The following is a 21,012-nucleotide window of genomic DNA, read 5'->3' on the forward strand; positions in this document are numbered from 1 at the left end:
TTTCTAGTTTTGTTAGATTTTATATCCAGATAACGTTGAAACTATGCGAAAACAATCTCAATATTCAAGCGAAAGAAACAACTCTTTTTGAAAGGTTAAATATTATTTTTTGTCATCATTTTATAATCAATTAAAACTGCCACTGATAAAAAAATTGCCGATCTAGTTGCACTGCGCAGACACAACACATTTGCGCATGCGCTGGTTAACAGTTGTCATAGCAACAGATTTGCGCATTGCCGTATTGGTACTCGAGATGTATTTTGCCACCTAAATATATCAAGTTGGCTTGCTTTCATGCAGTTATCGGTACTTGTTCTACTAGCTTTCATGTTTTGCGCTTTTCTGGTGATATTGATGTCATGGAATAGGTAACGTCAACTATTCTATACCAACGTGTGTTACTTGGGGCTTTCGTATGGCGGCAAATTATCAGGGTTCCTCAATGGCAATCTGCGACAAATCCTTCGAATAAAGAGCCTTGAATGCGCTCGATTCGCTGTATCCAAAAATCGTAGTACGGGTCTCAAACATCGCAGGCAGTTTTTAAGACTGAGCGTACCAGAGAGCAGTAAAGTGTGCGCAAAGTACCATGATCGTGAAACTCCTTTCAAGTCATAAATATTAAACCAAGTTGACGATTAGCTTTATTGGTGATCGCAGAATAATGCTGCCTAAAAGACATACTAGTGTCCAACAAAACGCCCAAATCAGTGACAACGTCACTACGGTGTAAATAAGTGCCAGCGCTACGATAGTCAAAAAGCAACGGCTGTTTTATTGCGCTGGAAGCTGATTAAGGTGAAGGGAAGGGAATGCTGGTGAAGGATTAAGGGAATGCTCAGCATCATATAGTTGCGTTGGCACCAGTCGTTGAAAGAATCGAGTAACGTTTGAAGTCTAGAACAATCATCGTAATTCTAAACAATTTGAAATATTTTAGTATCATCAGCGTACAATAGTCGTGTGCCAGGTGGTAGAACTTTAGTTACATCATTAATGTACAAAGAGAAAAGCAGCGGCCCATGAATGCTGCCCTGAGAAACCAGAATTGTTACTGAACCAAGCGGATTGCGACGTTCCCAACTTTACCGCGATCCGTCGGTTGCGTAGATAAGAACTGAGCCATTTTACCAATCCAGTTGGAGTTCCAAGCCTATCGCATTTTGCACAAAGTAATGATCAACACGATCAAAAGCAGCTTTCAGGTCCGTGTAGACAGCATCAACCTGAAGACCACGATCCATACCACGCAAGCAGAATTCCTGCAAGTTAGTGAAAACCAGTGGTGGGCACCGCTAACCGAAAATTTAGCGACGCTAATCGCTAAGTCACTAACCGGAAAATTTAGCTCGATAATCGCTAAACGCTAAACCCACATTAACGGAACTTTCGCTAATCGCTAATCGCTAACTTTCTAATATGTAAATAGTCATATCGCAATATTTATTGCTCGTGTTTTGTAAGCTTTGGACCACTTTGATCTGTTTTGGTTAAGCAAACGAAAACAATCACTTACAAGAATAACAAAAGTTATTTAGCTTGCATTGAAAATAGATACTCTTAGGAATGTTTTCATAAAAATTCAATTATTATCTGAATCGAAAAAGTAGAACCAAAGTTGTCATAATTTCAAGCTCATTGCAATTTACCAAAGTTCTTGGTGTGGCGAAAATTCAATCTAGACCTTGTGCTTGTTCTTTAAAATGCTCCTGTGGCTTGTACGATAACTGGAACTCCATTCTAGGGTAAAAAAACTGACAAAAGTAACTTTCGCAGTAAAGTATGTTCATCTTTCGAAGCAATTTACGTACGCCATCCGCAATTCACAGTTTTTCTAAATATTTCTATTGTCGCTTCTCTACAAAATTTAGCGAATTAGTGATTAGCGTTTCGAAGACCAAAATTTTAGCGACGCTAACAGTTTTGCTAACCAGCTCAAAAATTAGCGAAATCGCTAAATCGCTAACTGATTTTTAGCGTCGCTAATTAGCGAATTAGCGAATTAGCGGAATGGTGCCCACCACTGGTGAAAACGAATCGATCAGGGTAAAACTCATGCTGAGCAGTGGAAATATAGCTTTTTATGCTGAACATGAGATGATTGTGGACAATCGTTACAAAAATTTTTGAACAAGCACACAAACAAGAGATCCCACGATAGTGTTCCACATTTCGTTTATCACCTTTTTTGAAAACCGGAAACATCCAAAATTCTTTCCAGCTGCGAGGAAATTGATGACATTGAAGGGAGAGGTTGAAAATAGCGGCAAGCGGTGACTTTAAAACTGCAGCGCATTTATTCAGAATTACGGCAGGAATACCATCGGGTCCAGGAGAGAATGATTGTTTCAGCTTGCAAATGGCTTCAGCAACTTCTTCGTTTGAAATTGTATAGATATCGGCGCTAAAAGTGTCACTAGGAACAGGAAACATGGCTTCAGCAATTTCATCCGAGGATGCACACTCGCTATTGAAAACACCAGCAAAATACTTGGCAAACAGAACACATTTACTGTCATTCGTGGAAGCTACACTATTTAACAAAAACATGCTATATGGTAATCCATCCTGCTTACGTTTCGAATTAAGAAACCTCCAGAAGCTTTTCGGGTTCGAACGTAGGTTGTGTTCTGTTGTGCGCACGAAAGACGTAGGTATATAGACTTCTGTTCAGGGCTTTATATGATCGACTGGCAGAGGTGAAGCGGATCCTATTGACGGGGTTTCTGTTTCTTTGCTAGGCACGCAGAGTTGATTTGCGAACACGATTGAACCTAGTAAGATGCCTGTTTCCCCAGGTAGGCTTATAGCGAGGACGAACTTTGGGAATATATAAATGTATAAGTTCCTGAATCAATGCAGTAAATCCTGACACGGCCTAATCCAAATTTCTACACTGGTTGATAAAGCTCCAATCGATACCTCTCAGTGCCAAACTTATAGCCTCATAGTGATGAACCTTTTTTATAAATCAATATACACTAAAGTTTTTTACGCAGCTTTTAACGTGGTTTCAGAATTGACGTCATTTTTCACGCGGATTTCAGATATTACACGGTCCGATGAGTTTACTTAAGTCAATTGCTAAATATTCACTGGTTTGACTTAATCTTTTAACTCATTTTTTCTTGATTTTCAGCTCGATTCACAGGTGGGAATAACATTGTTAATTAGAAGTATTTAGAAAAAAAAAACTGTAGCAAATGAAGTTTTTTACGCGAATTTTGAAATTTAAGCTGTGTTTTTATGCGGATTCCGGAAGTTTTGCGGTTAAAAATAGTGAGTAAATTAAAATGAAATTGAAAAACAAAAGGTGATTTTTAACAAATCGATCATCTTAGATTTTTGATTATTGAGATTTTTGACCAGTTTCAAATGCTTAAAACTCAGTTAGTTTCCAACGGAATTTCATCATTCTTACAGCAATCGATTGGAAAATAAGTTGTACATTAAAGTTGCCATATTTTATATGGCCGTTTTTGAAACTATCGATCTTAATGAGCGCCGGGCTGAAAAAGTTTCCTTTTGACCTCTACAATAAGCCACGAAAATTTGAAGTTCATCGGAGTTTATTTAATGGACCCTCAAAGCGCTTATATTTGAGAAATCGATTTACATGAAAATTGTATGGAGTTTCCTTTTTTTTAACATATATCTCTCGATAAACTTATTCAAATACACTTGTATTTTCATAAAACAGTAATATTATCACCCTAATTTAAGTTAAAAAAAATCTATAACTTTTGGTGTTTGTTAAAAAGTTTGTATTTTGAATGAGGTGTGCCCAAGACTCGGTAACAGTTAATGCGTCACCTGTGAAAACGCTATTTCATGTTTGCTGCGATGAAGCAAACATAAAATAGCGTTTTCACAGGGAATGCATTATCTATTTTCGAGTCTTGTGCTTCTAAAAATTCGAAGTGGTAATTTGAAGTTGGCTGTTTGTGGTTTCAATACCGTTTCACCTTAAGGACCATTCGCTTTTAATCGCCTGGTCATTTTTTGTTAATTTCAAACGGAATATCAGGCCAATCCAACTTATTCTGGGCTTAAATACCTCAAGCGATTCTTCATCTTTTCAGTTACAGCGTCTGAGACGACTATCAATTTCGGCATAAGCGAAAGAACCACGTAGAGAATTCATAACTTGATTAATACATGAGACAGCACTCGTACGTCCGAAAAACACCTGAATGTGAAGTTTGACTACCAACAGGGACATGTCTTGGATGCAATTTATGGTCAATGATCAGAACTTTTGGATCATTGAAGCTGTGTGTGAGTTGATTGGCTGTGAATGAGTTGATTTCGTTTGATGCTCTTGTAAAACGTTTAAAGACAAGTGTTTAAGGTTCGATGCTCCTGCCATGTAGTATATTTTGCATAAAAGTTCATAGAAATGAAGAGGACAAGTAATATTGGTTAGTTTTCGAAACTTTTCCGAAATATTTCAATTCACTAGCGTATTATGAACTTCTTAGGCGATATTTTTGCCGTAGCTATAATCAATTTTAAGCGCGCCCAAGAACTTTGCACTTTCATCGAAACTCATGAGAATTGCTTTTCGATCAACAGGAAATCTACCGACCGTATTTGATGAAATTCACCGTCTTAGTGCATTCAGATCACTAGTGCTGAACTGTTTCATAGAAAATAAAAATAATAAAAATACTAAAAATAACATACAAAAAAGTTCTTAATAATTTTAATAATTTTGCTTCACCAATCCGACTGTGGTGGTTCATTTCACGCAGTTGCTGCAATGAAGTATGATTAAGGATGTAATTACTGAATGGCAGTTTCAAAACCTCTAACGAATATGAGAGGTCATTCATTTATTACGTAACGTACTAAGAAGAAGGGGATATTCAACGAAGAGTTCGATTGCGCGAGGCCCCCATGCAAAATTGCGGTATTTAAGGGCGGGAGGTGTTCAAAATTGCTACAATTTAGCGTTACGTAAAATGTGAATGTCCCTAATGATATGATTTTATAATTGAAGAGTATTGCGACGCAAAATATACAACTATTTTAAGAAAGTAAGGCAAAAAACTTCAAAAAGATATAAAAAACAATAGTTCTTATGAGAATCTATTTTTTTAATATAAGCGTTTTGTGTGTCCATTAAATGAACTCGAATCAACTTCAAATTTGGCTTATTTTTGGAGTAAAAAGGAAACTTTTTTCGCCCAGCGCTCATCGAAATCGCATGATGTTACAAAAATGGCCACTCTAGTGTACATCCACCAAAATGAATGTTGACAAAGCCCATTTCAAACGCCTATTTCAACCAGCCAGGCTAAAAGCATGGCCGAATATCAGTGTCAATCCAATTCAAATTAAAAAACCAGTCATTACCTTTCTTCCTTAGCAGAGCCCGCGCTAGATTTTAGATCTCCCGTTTGTGTGAGAAGCACCGTCATACAGGTATGTCTTTAGCACTACTGAACGTGTCCGAACATGTTAGTGATTTTGTCCGGATCCAGCGCGCTCGTTTTTAGCCATTTGGGCACTGATAATAGTTAGTTGTGCGTGTGCTGGCTATTGTTTGGCGCCTCAAAATTATTCAATTGAAGTAGTAATTATTTCCTACCCCTTGCCAAAACATTGCTAATGGTGATGAAAAGAGTTATTTATGGAAAAATTTTCTTTCAGATCTTCCTACGCAGTTTTATAACTTCAAATAAATGATTTCGGGGTATTAGGAAGCGCCATTGTTGTAACACAATAGCAACATCTGACGAGTCTGTTATTTTTCTGGCCCTTGCCAACTGTCATTTGCATATGACGCGGGATAACTTTCGTTTTCTTGTGGTTTCTGGCAGCTTTTTTTTAACTTAAATATCAAACGATTGTCCCGGCTCTTTGAATGAAACTGGTGGTTTAAACTGTGTTATAGATTACTAAGTGGCCCAATCACAGATTTCTAATTTACTCAATTCAGACTAGCTCGATAGTAAAATATAAACGCATTTAGTAAGAAACAATTCAACAGGGTGTCACCGTGGCAGTGATACACACATTTGAGTGCCTCTTTTCGCATCGAGTCAGTGATAAAGACAGTGTTTCAGTTTTTTCAGAGGAAAATTGCAATGGATTCAAGTAAAGAACAAATTAAGATTTCGTATCTTGCTGGAATGAGCAAAATACATATCAGAAGGAAGCTGTCACATCTGAATCCGAATTTGAGCAGATTATTCGACCACGGTTGTCCCCAAGCAAAAAACTGGTATAAAACGGAGTGTGCGGACTGTGTTGATCAAAGCGGTTTAAGCCCGTATCTGGTGAAATTCAGCCCGATCAGTAAGAAAAATGGCTCGTGAATTGGACATGAGTCATAACATTGTGCATAAAATAATCAAAAATGACCCTGGATACGGAACCTTCAAATAACAAAAGGTTCGCGGATTATTTCGGTAGAAATATTGATGTCAGGGTAGCCAGATCTCGATTGCTACTGAAAACGTTCGCCGTTCAACATTTTCTTTTCAGATGATTTTTTTTACAGTGGAGCAGAATAATTGTGTTTATAGAGCATGCCTTCGTGATATACTAAAATTAATAATAGAGTGCTATCTTAAACACATCATTAAAGATCATTTGCAACCTTGTGCTAAGGAATCATTTAGAGAAGAAAGTTTTCGTTTTCAACAGGATTTAGCGCTAACGCATAAGACACTGGTTGTTCAGAAGTGCTGCAATGAAGATTTACCGTGTTTTATCAGCCACTCTGAACGGCTCGCACCCTCTCCGGATTTGAGTCCGTTGGACTTCTACATGGGGGATACAGGCTAGGAATGCTAGGTGAAGTAAAACACATGACTTTGGACATTCCTAATTTTAAAAGATAGACTGCGTCAATTTGACTCTTCGCTTTTAGTGACATTGCCCTTTTCTTTTTCAAATAGTGCGAGTCCGTTCTCGTTTTTCGAAAAAAAAAAAAACTGAATTCTGGTATTTATTATGTATCAATGTGTTAATGAAATAATGAAACCGTTTTGAATAAAAACTTGCATTTTAAATGAAAAATTATGTATCAATTTAACACCGGAATAAGATTATCTTTCCAGGGCTAAGAAACGTCTGTTGAAAATCTGGGACGAAAGTCCAACCGAAGTCGTAATAATTTCGAGAAGCGTTTGCGGGCCGTAATCAACTGCAAAAGCGAAAGATTTGAATTGAACTGACTTTACTGTAACTTTACTACTCTACCATGATAATGAAGAAGAAACAGAGAAAAATATTCATCTGTTTTATTTTATAGCATAAATAAAGTGTATCACTTTCACCGTAGCACCCTGTAGATAGATATCGATTTATGAAAAAAAGGTTTTTTTTCTGTGTGGGCTCATCACTGTGACCAGAGCTTAGATCTATTGTGATATTGTCCTGGTGTTTTCTGTACTCCGCACTTCATATTATTAGCAGTAACACTATTGAAGTAAGTGATACGCTTATCATTCATATCAGTGCTTGTGTGTAATTACCTTTCCGTTTTTACCTTACTGCTCTCCTATACCGAGCCTCTGTCCATCCTAACAATATCGCCTAGTTACAATTCCCTGGAGAGAACTTTCATATGTTACTCACACCAGTTTTATTATGATAGGGACTTATTTTTGTTAGCAGGAGAGTCAACAGGGGTACTGTAGAATCCAGCTTGAAGGAAGGGTACGTGGTGGGGAGCCTGAGAATAAACCCATGCTTAAAGTCCTTTGACAACCAAATGGCCTGATTCTACTAAGATTCGAACCCACGACCACCCGCTTACCAAGGCGGACTCTGTAACTTTGCGGCTACGGAGCTTCCCAAAAAAAAAGGTTTAATAACTTCAGACCTTTTCAAATGTTAGTCCAGATAATATTCAAAAACAGTATGTATTGTTGGTTAGGATGCTAAGGCCTACACATCCACAAAGTTATGTTTAATTATAAGACAGTACTTTTGATCGAGTAGGCGCGAAATGCGTCGATGTCAAAAATATCAAGAATGTCGAAAATGTCAAAAATGAATCTGAAAAGTCCAAAATGTCACGAATGACAAGCATGTAAACAATGTCAAAAATGCACAGCCTGCACAATGAGTCATCAATGACAAAAATATAGATAAATATCGTGTTTAAAGTGTCTAATTTATTCCTAAATTTTAAAAGTTACAGTCATGCTAAGTATAACGTAGAAAATTATTCCAATGAAAGCTAAAATAAATCTGATAAAAAGTAATCAATTTGAGCTCTTTATAAGTAAATACATGTATAACGTAGTGTATGAAAAATGTGGAAATATTTCAACTCATTTTTCTATTTGTAAAAATGTATTATTAAGTAATAATACATTTTTGCTCTGTTTACGCTTGATTCTTCTTGAAAATTTTAAACTCATTGATAAGTTTTGATTTTATTTAGTTTTTCGTTTTTTTTTTGTTATTGTTATAAATCTGTTATGATATCGTAAAACGGGGCGTTGAAACAGAGGGACGAATAGAAAGAAAATTTTAACTATTAACCCTCTCTCTACCATGGTTACTCTGGAAAACCACAGGTTTGAATGCAAAAAGCCTTTTGAAATATTTACCAATCCTACTCAAAATGCATAAATATATTTTTGAACAATCAGTATATTTTTCAGTAGAGAGAGGGTTAAAAGATTTTTTTCTTGGGCTTGGTTTTCTAAGCTGTGCTGATAAATGATTTTTATCTGACGGTCTAATACTGGTAGAACAAAGCCGTAATATCATTTAGGGTCAATAAGGTTTGTATCCGAAATAATCCGGACACCTTCAAATCTGTGTAACTCTTGCAATAAAGGTTGTTCCACGTCAAATTGCATCACGGGATAAACGCTGTTGAAAACTACCCAGAATTCGGAATCGTGCAGTCGACGGTGAGTCGTGTGATTAAACGTAACTACGGAAGTCCGACCATCGAGCGAAAGAAGAAATCCGGGAATGGATGCTCTGTTAGTGATCAGGATCACAAGCGTGTTGTGAAAGCGGTTACGCGTCATCCCAATGCTTCCGTCAGGGATGTGACCCAAAAGTTGAATGCGTCCGAGTCTTTCGTTCAGAGAGCCAAGGACCGGGAGGGACTGCATACGTACAAGTTCAGAAAGCTCCAAATCGTGACGAATGGTAAAATACGGTGGGTTCACGGGCCCGGAAACTGTACACCCAGATGCTGACGAAGCCTCATTGTCTAATTGTGGATGATAAGACTTACATCCAGTGCGCCGTTCGTGACTACCGGGACTGTAAACGGGGAGACCTACTCAAGGAGTGTCTAAAGAGTGTCTGATTTCTCTGCTGAAGCAATATAATGAACCTACGAGCTTCTGGCCGAATCTACCCTTGTGCAACTATTCAAATTCTGTCCTGGAATGGTACAACGGGGTCACTTTCGTACCCAAATCAACCATGAACCCACCCAACGCACGGCAATTAACCCTTTCCCGCTCATGGTGACTCTAAATCACCAAGAATTATAACCATCATATCTTGTCATAAAATAGTTTCTTGTGCTTACGATTGTTCCAAAAACTTTTATATGCTGCCTCAGAACATCACAAGGCATTTTCTTCAAAATAATACAGTTGACAGTAATTATAGCTAATCTACAAAGTTTCAGCTTGAATTTTCTCGTGAAGCTATAAATTTTAATGATAAACCTTGTGAGCGGGAGAGGGTTATACCCATCGGAAATACTTTCACTCACAAATAGCCTACTTTGATTTGTTTTGACACTTGGTAAACATTTACCGAAATGTCAACGAACGAAAAAAACGTGCGCGAATGGATCTTGTACAGCTTTGCCGAAAATCTCCACCTCTTGATACGTGAACTCACAAAAAAACTTAATTTGTTTAAAAAACTTAAACAGCCCCTGATGTGTTGAACAGATTTTCTGAATGTTTGAGTGTCGAAAGAAAACCAAAACGTGATGAAAATATTGGTCGTGCAGATAATTCTATGAACAGAAAGTTGAAGAAGATTTTGGAGAGGAATCCGAACCACTCTATCCGAACTGTGGTTCGAAAAGTAGGAATGTTACCTGGATTCATTCAGAAATAAGATGAGCGTTTCGGTTTAAAGTCCTACAAAGTCAAGAAAGTCTCCAGCAGCGACGATAAGCAGAATTTGACGGCAAAAACACTTGCTCGAAAATTGAATTGCTATTTTTTGTTAAAATTCATGGACGATGAATGACGTCGTGGAAGGCTTCAAACAACTTCCAGAAATGATATTGAGAAACGATATCATCTTTTATTTAGTCAGAAATAGTCATGTAATGATTTGTGAGTATATACATTTTTTAGAAGAAGTTAACAAAATGGCAAATAACCAGGAGATCGCTAACGTTGAGCCCATTCCATATAAGATTCCTAGTGAAAATGTCAAAACGTGCCTTTCAATGAATTTCGTTTAATTTTGTAAAAAAAATACAACAGGCAGTTTTCAATAAAAAAAATTATTTACACTACGTTTTCTCGAACACATTTTGTTTTTCGTAATTGCAATAGGAAAATCTAGTTTATATGATACTGTTTCTATTCGACTCATGGCGGGGTGAATAGAAACATGCTATATCAACATAGAAGGATAGATAAGAGATCTGAAAATATTGTATGCAGTAATTGGACAGGAAGGTAAGAACCTTGTTTCAGTTGGTCACCCCCTCTCCCTACCACCTTTGACTACACCTATGTTTCTTTACCATGTTTGTTGGCATGAGACGATGTACAAATGAACCGAAAAAAATGAGGTACGAACTGGGGCTGAACTCCGAAAACTTATCCACTTATCAACGTGAAAAAACTCCTTAGACACTGCTTGGCTTTATTTTTGGTTTTGTTCTGGAATCAGATAAAGAAAACCCGTAACGTCAAAAGCAACTGTAGACAAGCAGCAGCAGACCCATGTCAAATCGACTGTGCTCGACAGAGTTTCATGCAACACAATCAGAAACTCTCGTTGATTGACATTTAGTAGGTTCAACACTTCACTCAGTTGTACATTCCATTCCATTACTTTTCGCTAACTGGTAGCCAAATATGGAACAAAAGTAACGAATAACCTTACACGTAGTTAGATAATGAAATTGATGAATTATTTTTTAGTTATCGTCCAAACTGTTTTGTGCTTCTATTTTTCATTTGTGTAATTGTTTTTCGGCAGCATGCGAAAGAGAAATCCTTTATTACATAATAAACACCGGAGCAATTTAATTAGAAAGTTTTGTATGTGTAAAACTAATAAAAATGTTTTTAAAATTAAAAATATTTTAGAATGATCGTATGTATATTTCTAAACCACATTCATAAAATTTAGAGTCAATGTGGAATTTTTCAATGGGGAACCACATAACAAACAGTTTTTGAACTGTATGTCGAAAATAAATGTTCATAGTTATTTGCGTAAGTTTTGTTTACATGCGACCACACAATAAAACTTTTATCTGTAATTTTATCCAAACTTACCCTAGTGATCTAAACAATCCCTTTTTTGCCATCCACAATGGGCAGAACAAAACTTTAATCCCGAGGGAAGAATAAGAATCGGATCTTATGAGCTGCAGGCCTGCTTCCAGGAGCGTATTACATTTTTTCTTGTTTCACTTCCTCGGTATGCTGTGGCACTTGAAACAAAAAGCTGAAATATCTCTCGCAATTTGTTTACCTCAAGCGGCATGCACACTCTTCACCCTGAGCCCTATTGTTTAGTGCGGATCATGTACTGCTGTCTACAACGCTCGGTAAATATTAGACACTGTGTGGGCAATTTTATCTCTCTTCAATGCAGCACTTCATGGCGTTTTAAACATGATAAATTTACTTCACTGTACACCTGAGCCATTTTTATATTCCTCTTATTTTTAACGCTCATTGGGTGTCATTACACTGCGAAATCGTGAACATTAACAATACTCGTAAGAAACAATAACACTATATATAATCACCATTACAAACACACCTCACCTTGCAATTTGCAATTTTGATTGTGTTTCAGTAATAATTGGCTCGATGAAGCACATTGCAGGATACTCGGAAGGCGCGCGAATTTCCAGTGGCTGTCCCAGCGCCAGGATCGGAACAGGAAAAACAGATGTCTGCACCCGGCAACCGTCGGCGTCGCAATGAAAGTGAAAACTACAGCAGCATGCCGTCGCGACGCCAAGCGGTGTCTGCAAGCTGCTGTTTACACAGCCGAGGAGGAATGTGCTCGGGCGGTGAAGAGTCTTGGTGTTGATAATGATGATGATGCGATTTGGAGAGTGGTCTTGAAAGCGAAAAGGAGTGTCCCTGTTAGGGTGGCAGTGGCAACTTTTGGGGGTGTGTTCGGGAACTCAACGTGGAATAAAAATGGATAAACTGCTAGAGTGCTAGAGAGCAGAATCATTTCAAATCGCCTGGAAATACGCGAAAATTTAATCGACCATTTTTGATTTGAATGAAACTTTGCACACGTATTTGGCTTAGCAAACTGAGCATTTTTCACAGTTGGAGAGATTTTTTACACCCATGAGTTACATTCTAAAAGGGCGTATGCCTTTTGGCATAGGTTTTATTCGAAGCATTGTAGCCCAGAAACCGTTGGTTGTATAGAAAAACTGTCTGAGAATGAGTTGTAGGGAATCAAAAATGCACCATAAAAAAATATACACTGTACAAAAAAAATTTTTTTGACCAAAATAAATTAAAAATAAACATTAAATTTCAATTTAAATAAAAAAAGAGTTGAGAGTTTTTTAAGAAACTTGACGTTAATACGCAACTTTTAAAAAAAAGTCCAGGATGGAGAAATGAGGAATAATTTTTTTATGGTAGATTAATTTTTTATGAAAATTCTAATTTAAACATTTTTCAAAATATTTGTATTCTGATGATTTTAAAAGATGCAGAGAGTCATTTTAAATCAAAAAGCTCTTGATAGTAAACATTCTAAAGGCATTGGTTTTCGAGTTATTTCTAGTTTAAGCTCGAAAAATTATAATTATTTGGGAAATTCATGTTTTTCTTAATTTGTCCATGGTTCTCCAGCAAAACCCATACGTTCATTGGAAACCGCAATGGACAACTTAAATTTTTTGTTGAAAAAGCACATGCTTTGTATAATGTGCGTGTAAAGTGGGAAATTTATAGGAAGTATGGCGGAGGTGAAAAGATATCACCCAATGCCGTACTTGCCAACGTTATGGCCATGGTTCCAAATTCTGTAACAAGGACCAAAAATGTCTTAATTGTGGAGACTCTTCTCACAAAAAGGACACATGTCCTGTGAAAGAGAGTAAAAATTTTCGCTGTGCGAATTGTAACGGCAACCATATGTCAAATTTTTATCAATGCCCAGTCCGTTTAGCAATTGTTAAGGCAAGGCAAGGTAAACAAAATTCAATTTCTCAATTAAAACCAACTTCAAAACAAAATTCTCCAAGCGTACCAGTGACGCATAGTTTACCTACTCCTTTGCATACCCGTTTAACATATGCACAGGTTACAGGTAGTTCGAACATTATACCGCCTAGTGTTGGTAGTTCGAAAATGACCGTTAATATGGGTAAGCTAAACACGCTAGAAAATAATTGTACACCTATTACTCCAGCTAATATTGCTGCCGAAAATATTTTCTCTAATGTCAACTGCCTGGGGCCTATTACGGCAGGTAAACTTCCTTTTTTGCAACAGGCAATGTTCGATCTTATGAACGCCATGTTGCAGGCAAAATCAATGTTTGAAGCCATTCAAATAGGCACAAATTTTACTATTAAAATTGTTTCTAATTTAAAATTTAGCAATGATTTTAAATAAAACAATTAAAATATTAAATTGGAATGCTCGCTCATTGAAGGCCAATGAGAATGAGCTTTTTAATTTTTTAACAGTAAATAATGTGCATATTGCATTTATTACTGAAACATTTTTGAAACCTAACATAAAATTAAAATATGATCCCAATTACGTGGTTCATAGATATGATAGGATTCAGGGTTCCGGCGGTGGAGTTGCAATTGTTATTCATCGCCGAATCAAACATCGTGCTCTTCCCCATCTTGAGACGAAAGTTATTGAAACTTTGGGAATTGAAGTTCAAACTGAACTTGGGATTTTATTTATTGCCGCAGCATATTTACCATTTCAATGCACACGCGAGCACAAAAATTATTTTGAAGGTGATTTACAAAAACTCACCAGAAATCGTTCGAAATTTTTTATAATCGGCGATTTTAACGCTAAACATCGTTCATGGAATGATTCTCAAAGTAATTCCAATGGCAAAATTTTATTCAATGATTGTTCTTCAGGATACTATTCAATTTTGTCTCCGAATAGTCCTACATGCTTTTCTTCTGTAAGAAACCCTTCAACAATTGATTTGGTGCTAACAGATCAAAGTCACGTATGTAGTGATTTGATCACACATGTATGTAGTGATTTGATCACACATGTATGTAGTGATTTGATCACACATTCTGACCATCTTCCAATAACTTTTTCTTTATCACATGAATCAGTTTTAAACCCTATGAGCTCTGTTTTTAATTATAACAAGACTAATTGGGAAAGATACAAAACTCATATTGAGAGAAATTTCAATAACGAGCTTGATTTGCAAAACGAAGTGAATATTGATTCCGCTTTGGAAGCATTAAAATTTGCAATTGTTGATGCCAGGAATTATTCTGTTCCAAAGGCTCAAGTGAAATTCGATTCATCAATAATTGACGAAAATCTTCAACTTCTAATTCGTTTGAAAAATGTCCGCAGACGTCAATATCAACGTTCTCGTGACCCTGTTTTTAAAACTATTTATAAAGATTTACAGAAAGAGATTAAACATAGATTTACTCTTCTGAGAAATCAAAATTTTGAGACTAAAGTTGAAAAATTGAAACCATATTCAAAACCTTTTTGGAAGCTGTCGAAGATTCTTAAGAAACCTTCAAAGCCTATTCCAGTTTTAAAAGATGGTGAACGTTTTCTTGTATCCAATGAACAAAAGGCTCAAAGACTTGCTCAGCAGTTTGAGAGTGTTCATAACTCAATTTTGAATTTTGTGAGCCCAATTGAAAATGAAGTCACACGTCAATTTGATTTAATTTCTTTCCAGATTTTTTTACCTGCAGAAATAATTGAAACTAACTTGAATGAGATTAAATCAATTATTAAAAATTTCAAAAATATGAAAGCACCTGGTGACGATGGAATCTTTAATATACTAATCAAACATCATTTTCAGTGAAAATTTTCAATTGCTGCTTCAAAATTGCACATTTTCCCAAATTATGGAAAAATGCAAAAATTACTCCAATTTTAAAACCGGATAAGAACCCAGCTGAAGTTTCAAGTTATCGACCAATCAGTTTGCTTTCTTCAATAAGTAAACTGTTTGAGAGAATTATTCTTAACCGAATGATGTCACACATCAACGAAAATTCAATTTTTGCAAATGAACAGTTTGGATTTCGCCATGGGCATTCCACAACTCATCAATTGCTCAGAGTTACTAATATGATACGAGCTAACAAATCTGAAGGTTATTCCACTGGAGCTGCTCTTTTAGACATAGAAAAAGCATTCGACAGTGTTTGGCATGAAGGTTTGATTGCGAAATTGCAAACTTTTAATTTTCCAATTTTCCTAATCAAAATTTTAAAAAATTATCTTACTGATCGAACTCTGCAGGTTGTCTATCAGAATTCAAAATCTGATAGATTTCCTGTCAGAGCAGGTGTACCTCAAGGTTCAGTCTTGGGTCCAGTCCTGTACAACATATTCACTTCAGATCTTCCTGATTTGCCTCCAGGATGCACAAAGTCATTGTTCTGCGATGACACAAGCATTTCCGTAAAAGGAAAAAGTCTTCGTGTCATATGCAGTCGATTGCAGAAAAGTTTAGATATTTTTTCTTCCTACAGACATCAGACATTAATATCGCTTTTTTCAAGTCTATTGTTGTTTTCAAAAAACTCATTAATTTGGCAATGAACACCTGAACCGCAACAGTATCATGATGGAGTACTTCCGATGATATGATGAAGCTGATATTCTTAAGTGTTCCAGATTCTGAATAGTAAACAACGAAGGGATGAATGGTGGCTTGACTGTCATTCCAATAACTACACGAATCACAAATTGATAAAGACGTATTAAAATGAGCTTGACTGTTCAATATTTTTAATTTTGCAATAACGTTTTCGTTTAATTTGCGTAAGCTTGATGAGCACCGATGATCAGGAAAGGGTTTACAGCATTTGGGCTTGGTGTATTCCATTTTCACTTTATTGATCTTCACAAAATGCAAACTGTTACTAACACATCTGGAGCAGTGCAATCGTATTTATATACGAAAACAGATATTATAGGTAACCCAGTAGTTATTGGTTGCGTACTTTACAAACAGTTATTATTAGTAAACAAGTGGGTAGTGTTGCACGACAAACATATTTTTTTATAAAACATTCAGCAAGGGGGAACGTGTAGGTAGGCTAAGGTTTAGCGCTTGAGTTATTTATCCAATCGTTTTGTTGTCAAAGAATGAATTGTACACGCTCATTATTTGTTACTCTAAAGTGAGTTAGATATGACCCATTTTTGAAAAAAGTGGAGGTACCCTAATTTGAGTACTTTACGGTTACTCACTTCTGAGTAAGGGCGTCATACGTCAAAAACTTATTAGAATCTACTCTGTTTATGCAAACCAAGAATTAACGAAATGAGTACAAGTTACCCAGCTTGCCTAAATTTGGAAATTTGATGATTTCTGGTTTTTGTAAATCTGACTCAATAAATAAAATAAATTCATAACAATCAAAATCATAGATTTATTTTCCATCGAAACATTATAAAAGTTTTAAATCATTCACGTGTCTTTATATAATGCGGCAACCAATCGGTTCACAGTTGCCCGTGAACTGTGGCTCATGTTTTTGTACAGTACGCACACCAGAAAATCCGCCATCATCCGTCACCAAACACTGCGAATGATTTAAATTGTATCGATTGCATGTATTGGGCACTGTACATCGATACAAGTGTTTCCGTTCATTATCACGAATAAAAGCCCGACTTAAAACGGCATCGCAGGACACACAACATGCGGTTGTTCATTTTGAAGAGATGTTTTTTATGTTTTCAAATCCTCTGCAATAATGATGTTGGGCTGAAATTGTTATGGAATATTGTTACATGTTGTTTGTAATGTAATTGATTAGAAAATTATTGATTTGATGAAAGATCAAATACTTACTGCTAGCAAACGAATAAAAAGCGACACCAATTGTTCTCCGGAAACAGATAATATCGCTGTTGAAAACTTTTGACATATACATATACTCAGGGGTGAGTAAACATCATGTATAATAACTCAAAACTGAGTAAACATGGTATTTATGAAAATTTGGGTAAATGTTACTCAGTTATCCAGTACCCGATAACTCACTTTTTGACATTTTGCATAAGAATACCAAACTGAGTAGATCCTAATCAAATTAGAGTTAAAATAAAGCAGCGTGTATATTTTTGATCAAGCATTCCAATGAACGTATGGTTTTTGCTGGAGAACCATGGAAAAATTAAAAAAAACGTGTATTTTCCCAAATAATTATAATTTATCGAGCTTAAATTTGAAATAACTCGAAAACCAATGCCTTTAGAATGTTTACTAACCAAAGCTTTTTGATTCAAAATAACTTTCTGCATCTTTTAAAATCATCAGAATACAAATATTTTGAAAAATGTTTGAATTAGAATTTTTATAAAAAAATTAATATACCATAAAAAATTATTTTTCATTTCTCCATCCTGGACTTTTGAAGTAGAATACTTCTCTCAGGAAGTTCGGCTACATAGGGATGTGAAATGAAAATCTAAAACCGAAAAAAGTGAAAAATATGTCCAATTTCAAATGCTAATAAATCGGTTAATATTCGATGGATTTCCTTCGTTCTTGCAGCTATAGATTGGAAAATCTTCTAAGATTCTTCTCAAATGAAGATTATAGTAATTTTATCATTCAAACTATTGTTCTATTGAAAATAGTCAAGCCTTGTCAAAACGAAAAATTCGACCTCTGATTGGTCGTTATATGATTGCTTCCCAAGCACGGTCGACTGAATCATATACCTTGCAATTGAAAATATGCTATTAGGCCTATATAAGAGCCTGTTTCAGCCGTAGCCGCTCTTAACGTCAGCTTCGTGCAACACTGGCACAACTCAAAAATCATAGTTTGGAGAAAAACGCGTTTAAAAATTGCGTCAAAAATTTATTTTTCGATTTTCAAGAAAACTTTAACCCTCTAGTGCCCAAGTTAATTTCTAGACGGGCTTCGGTAAAATCACTATGAAGCATTATAAACACTTTTTAAGTATTTATTGATGCTTTTTAGAGGTTTGCTGAAGCCCGTTAAATGGCGGCATTGGGCACTAGAGGGTTAAAGTTTAAGATTATCAATCCTCATTTAACACTTTTAGGTCTATTATGCACATATTATGAGCACGTTGTCCAAGTTAAAACCTTAGTTTTACTAACTTTATGGAGTAATTTCAATTTGTGCAGCAAAGGCACTTGTACTCATATTTAGGGAATTTTGAAACAAGGCTTCGTGGGATGAAACTTAACTAGATTTCGCATCGTTTGCCATCAAAAACTCAAAAATGCAAAATTTTGAGTTGTGCCAGTGTTGCACGAAGCCGACGATAATAGTTCTAGACAGCGACAACAGCAGTCCCCTCTAGCAGCAGCAGTAGCAGTGCAGTGGATACCAGCGATAGCACTAGCACTAGTATGTCGTGTCAAATAAATGTTGTGTGTGTGAGCGTACTAGTTGCAGCGGATTTCAGCATCGATAGCAGCTAGGCCTGCGGATGCAGGGACAGCGGATACCAATGGCAGCGTATAGCGGCCACAACTGTGGCATGGCTACGCATAGCGTAGCAGTTGCAGAGGGTATATCTGACCATGAAGCATTTATGCAATAATTGAATGAAAATTTCAATTACAGCAATCGGCCATTTTCAAGGCTACTAAATGTTTTTGGAGGGGCATAATGAATGGCTATTAATAAACTGCAACTGAGGTTTGATGCTGCTGCAAATACACAGCAGTGTGATGTTTTTTTATGACTTGTTGATACTGTGCATAACAAGCGGTATATACGAAACAAATCCGATTTCAAACAGAAAAGTTCGGCACGTTCTGCTCACGATGCTGAGTCTGTTTTAGAAAATTCACAGCACTTTACTTACAACGATGTAACGTCTTGAAGAAGACAGTTAAAGTTCGACATCACAGCAGAATTTCGACCTTCATACTCATGTCTACCATCGGCAATATCAAACACGCAACAATCTGTTTTCATGCGACACGGGGACGGGAACATGAGAGCTCTATCAGTCCGGCTCGACAGAATGTCCATAAGATATCATTTTTGTACATCTGTGTTACGAAACTGAGGAAAAACTGTAGGAACTGAAAATTAAGGCGGGGCTTATCAAACGATCGCTCTGAGCCAGAATGAATGAGATGTATTTTTCGTACATTAGTATTACGACATACGAAATAAAACTTTTCGAACGTTGTAGAATGGTATAACTGGAAATAATTAAGTCACACCTATTTTTCGAACGTTCGAAAAATTTATTATGTCAGAGCGGATACCGCACGCTATCTGACCATGAAGCATTTATGCAATAATTGAATGAAAATTGCAATTGCAGCAATCAGCCTTTTTCAAAGCTACTAAATGTATTTGGAAGAGCATAATAAATGGTTATTAAAAATGGCTGACATGCAAGCAGCCGGGTTATCTTTCTCGTAAAAGTATTCTACTTCAACCTACGGTCATGGCTTTGCACATAACTCTCTTGTGATTTTTTTTTTAAAAGTTGCGTATTAACGTCAAGTTTCTTTGAAAAAAAATAAGAAAAAAACTCAACTCTTTTTTTTTAAATTGAAATTTAATGTTTATTTTTTTTTTTTGGTCAAAAAAATTTTTTTTTGTACAGTGTATATTTTTTTATGGTGAATTTTTAATTCCCTACAACTCATTCTCAGACAGTTTTTCTATACAACCAACGGTTTCTGGGCTACAATGCTTCGAATAAAACCTATGCCAAAAGGCATACGCCCTTTTAGAATGTAACTCATGGGAGTAAAAAATTGCTCCATTTGTGGAGAATGCTCAGTTTGCTGAGCCAAATACGTGTGCAAAGTTTCATTCAAATAAAAAATGGTCGATATTCGACCATCGGTGATTTGGCGCGATCTTGCTCTAGAGTGTTTTAGAGAGAGAAAACAAAAAAAAAAAACAATCCGACGTCGTTCAACTTCGAGTTCGTTCTGTGCCATAAAAAAAAAAGCAATCACTGAGTAATCCAAGAGAAAGATTCGTTGGTTTAGGATGCAATACGATGTGACCTTTCTGTCACTTTTTCGGTGTGATTTGAGATTGGGAACTGCTCGCAGAACATTATGAAGTTGAACTTGTAAAACAATTTGCCATCTCGCTAAGGTTGGTGCCAAAACAATTAGAACTGCATGAGCGTACATAGCTTCTAATTGATTTTCGGTAGAGATCTCATATTGAATATATAGGATGAATCGATTGATTTTAGGTAAACAGAAATTACAAAAATTTTCGAGAAAAGCAAATAAAGGTTGCCATTTCCAAAATTCATATTTGTGAGTTACAGATGTTTGTCATTCTGTTGGATTTTTGGAAATTCTCAATGCTAAAAAAACTCGACATTTTTTACATCACTGATACTTTTTAATATTCTCATAATCATGACACATGTGTCACTTTTGTCATGTTTTAAATATTTTTTAAGTTCTTGAAGATTTTGGATAAAAATTAGACATAAAAAAATAAACACTCGTAATAAACCGATTAGGAGCAAAAATCATTGAATAAACTAGAATTCAGGGCACGTTGGTTATATCTGGACATGTTTCAACTACCTAAGATCAAATAATAGAGAGTTCCGGATATGGTTTTAGTATAAAAAAGATACATGAA

At 36.1% G+C, this 21,012-nt stretch overlaps 1 protein-coding gene across 3 annotated transcripts in view; it reads right to left on the bottom strand.

Moving 5' to 3' along the window:
• LOC129726793 (neuropeptide SIFamide receptor-like) overlaps window positions 1–12,232 on the bottom strand; it is a 74,169-nt gene extending 61,937 nt beyond the window's left edge. The window contains exons 1-2 of one of the 3 annotated variants that reach the window (XM_055683890.1): window positions 11,973–12,232; window positions 11,475–11,894 (exon numbers count right to left, since the gene is read on the bottom strand). The gene's annotated coding sequence lies outside the window, so the exon portion shown is untranslated. Of the gene's footprint in view, window positions 1–11,474; window positions 11,895–11,953 lie in introns of all 3 variants that reach the window. The other 2 variants (XM_055683889.1, XM_055683892.1) reach the window with 2 other exon arrangements.
• Between the last annotated feature and the right edge of the window lie 8,780 nt (window positions 12,233–21,012).

Source organism: Wyeomyia smithii, chromosome 3, assembly GCF_029784165.1.
Source record: "Wyeomyia smithii strain HCP4-BCI-WySm-NY-G18 chromosome 3, ASM2978416v1, whole genome shotgun sequence".
Taxonomy (NCBI): Eukaryota; Metazoa; Arthropoda; class Insecta; order Diptera; family Culicidae; genus Wyeomyia; species Wyeomyia smithii.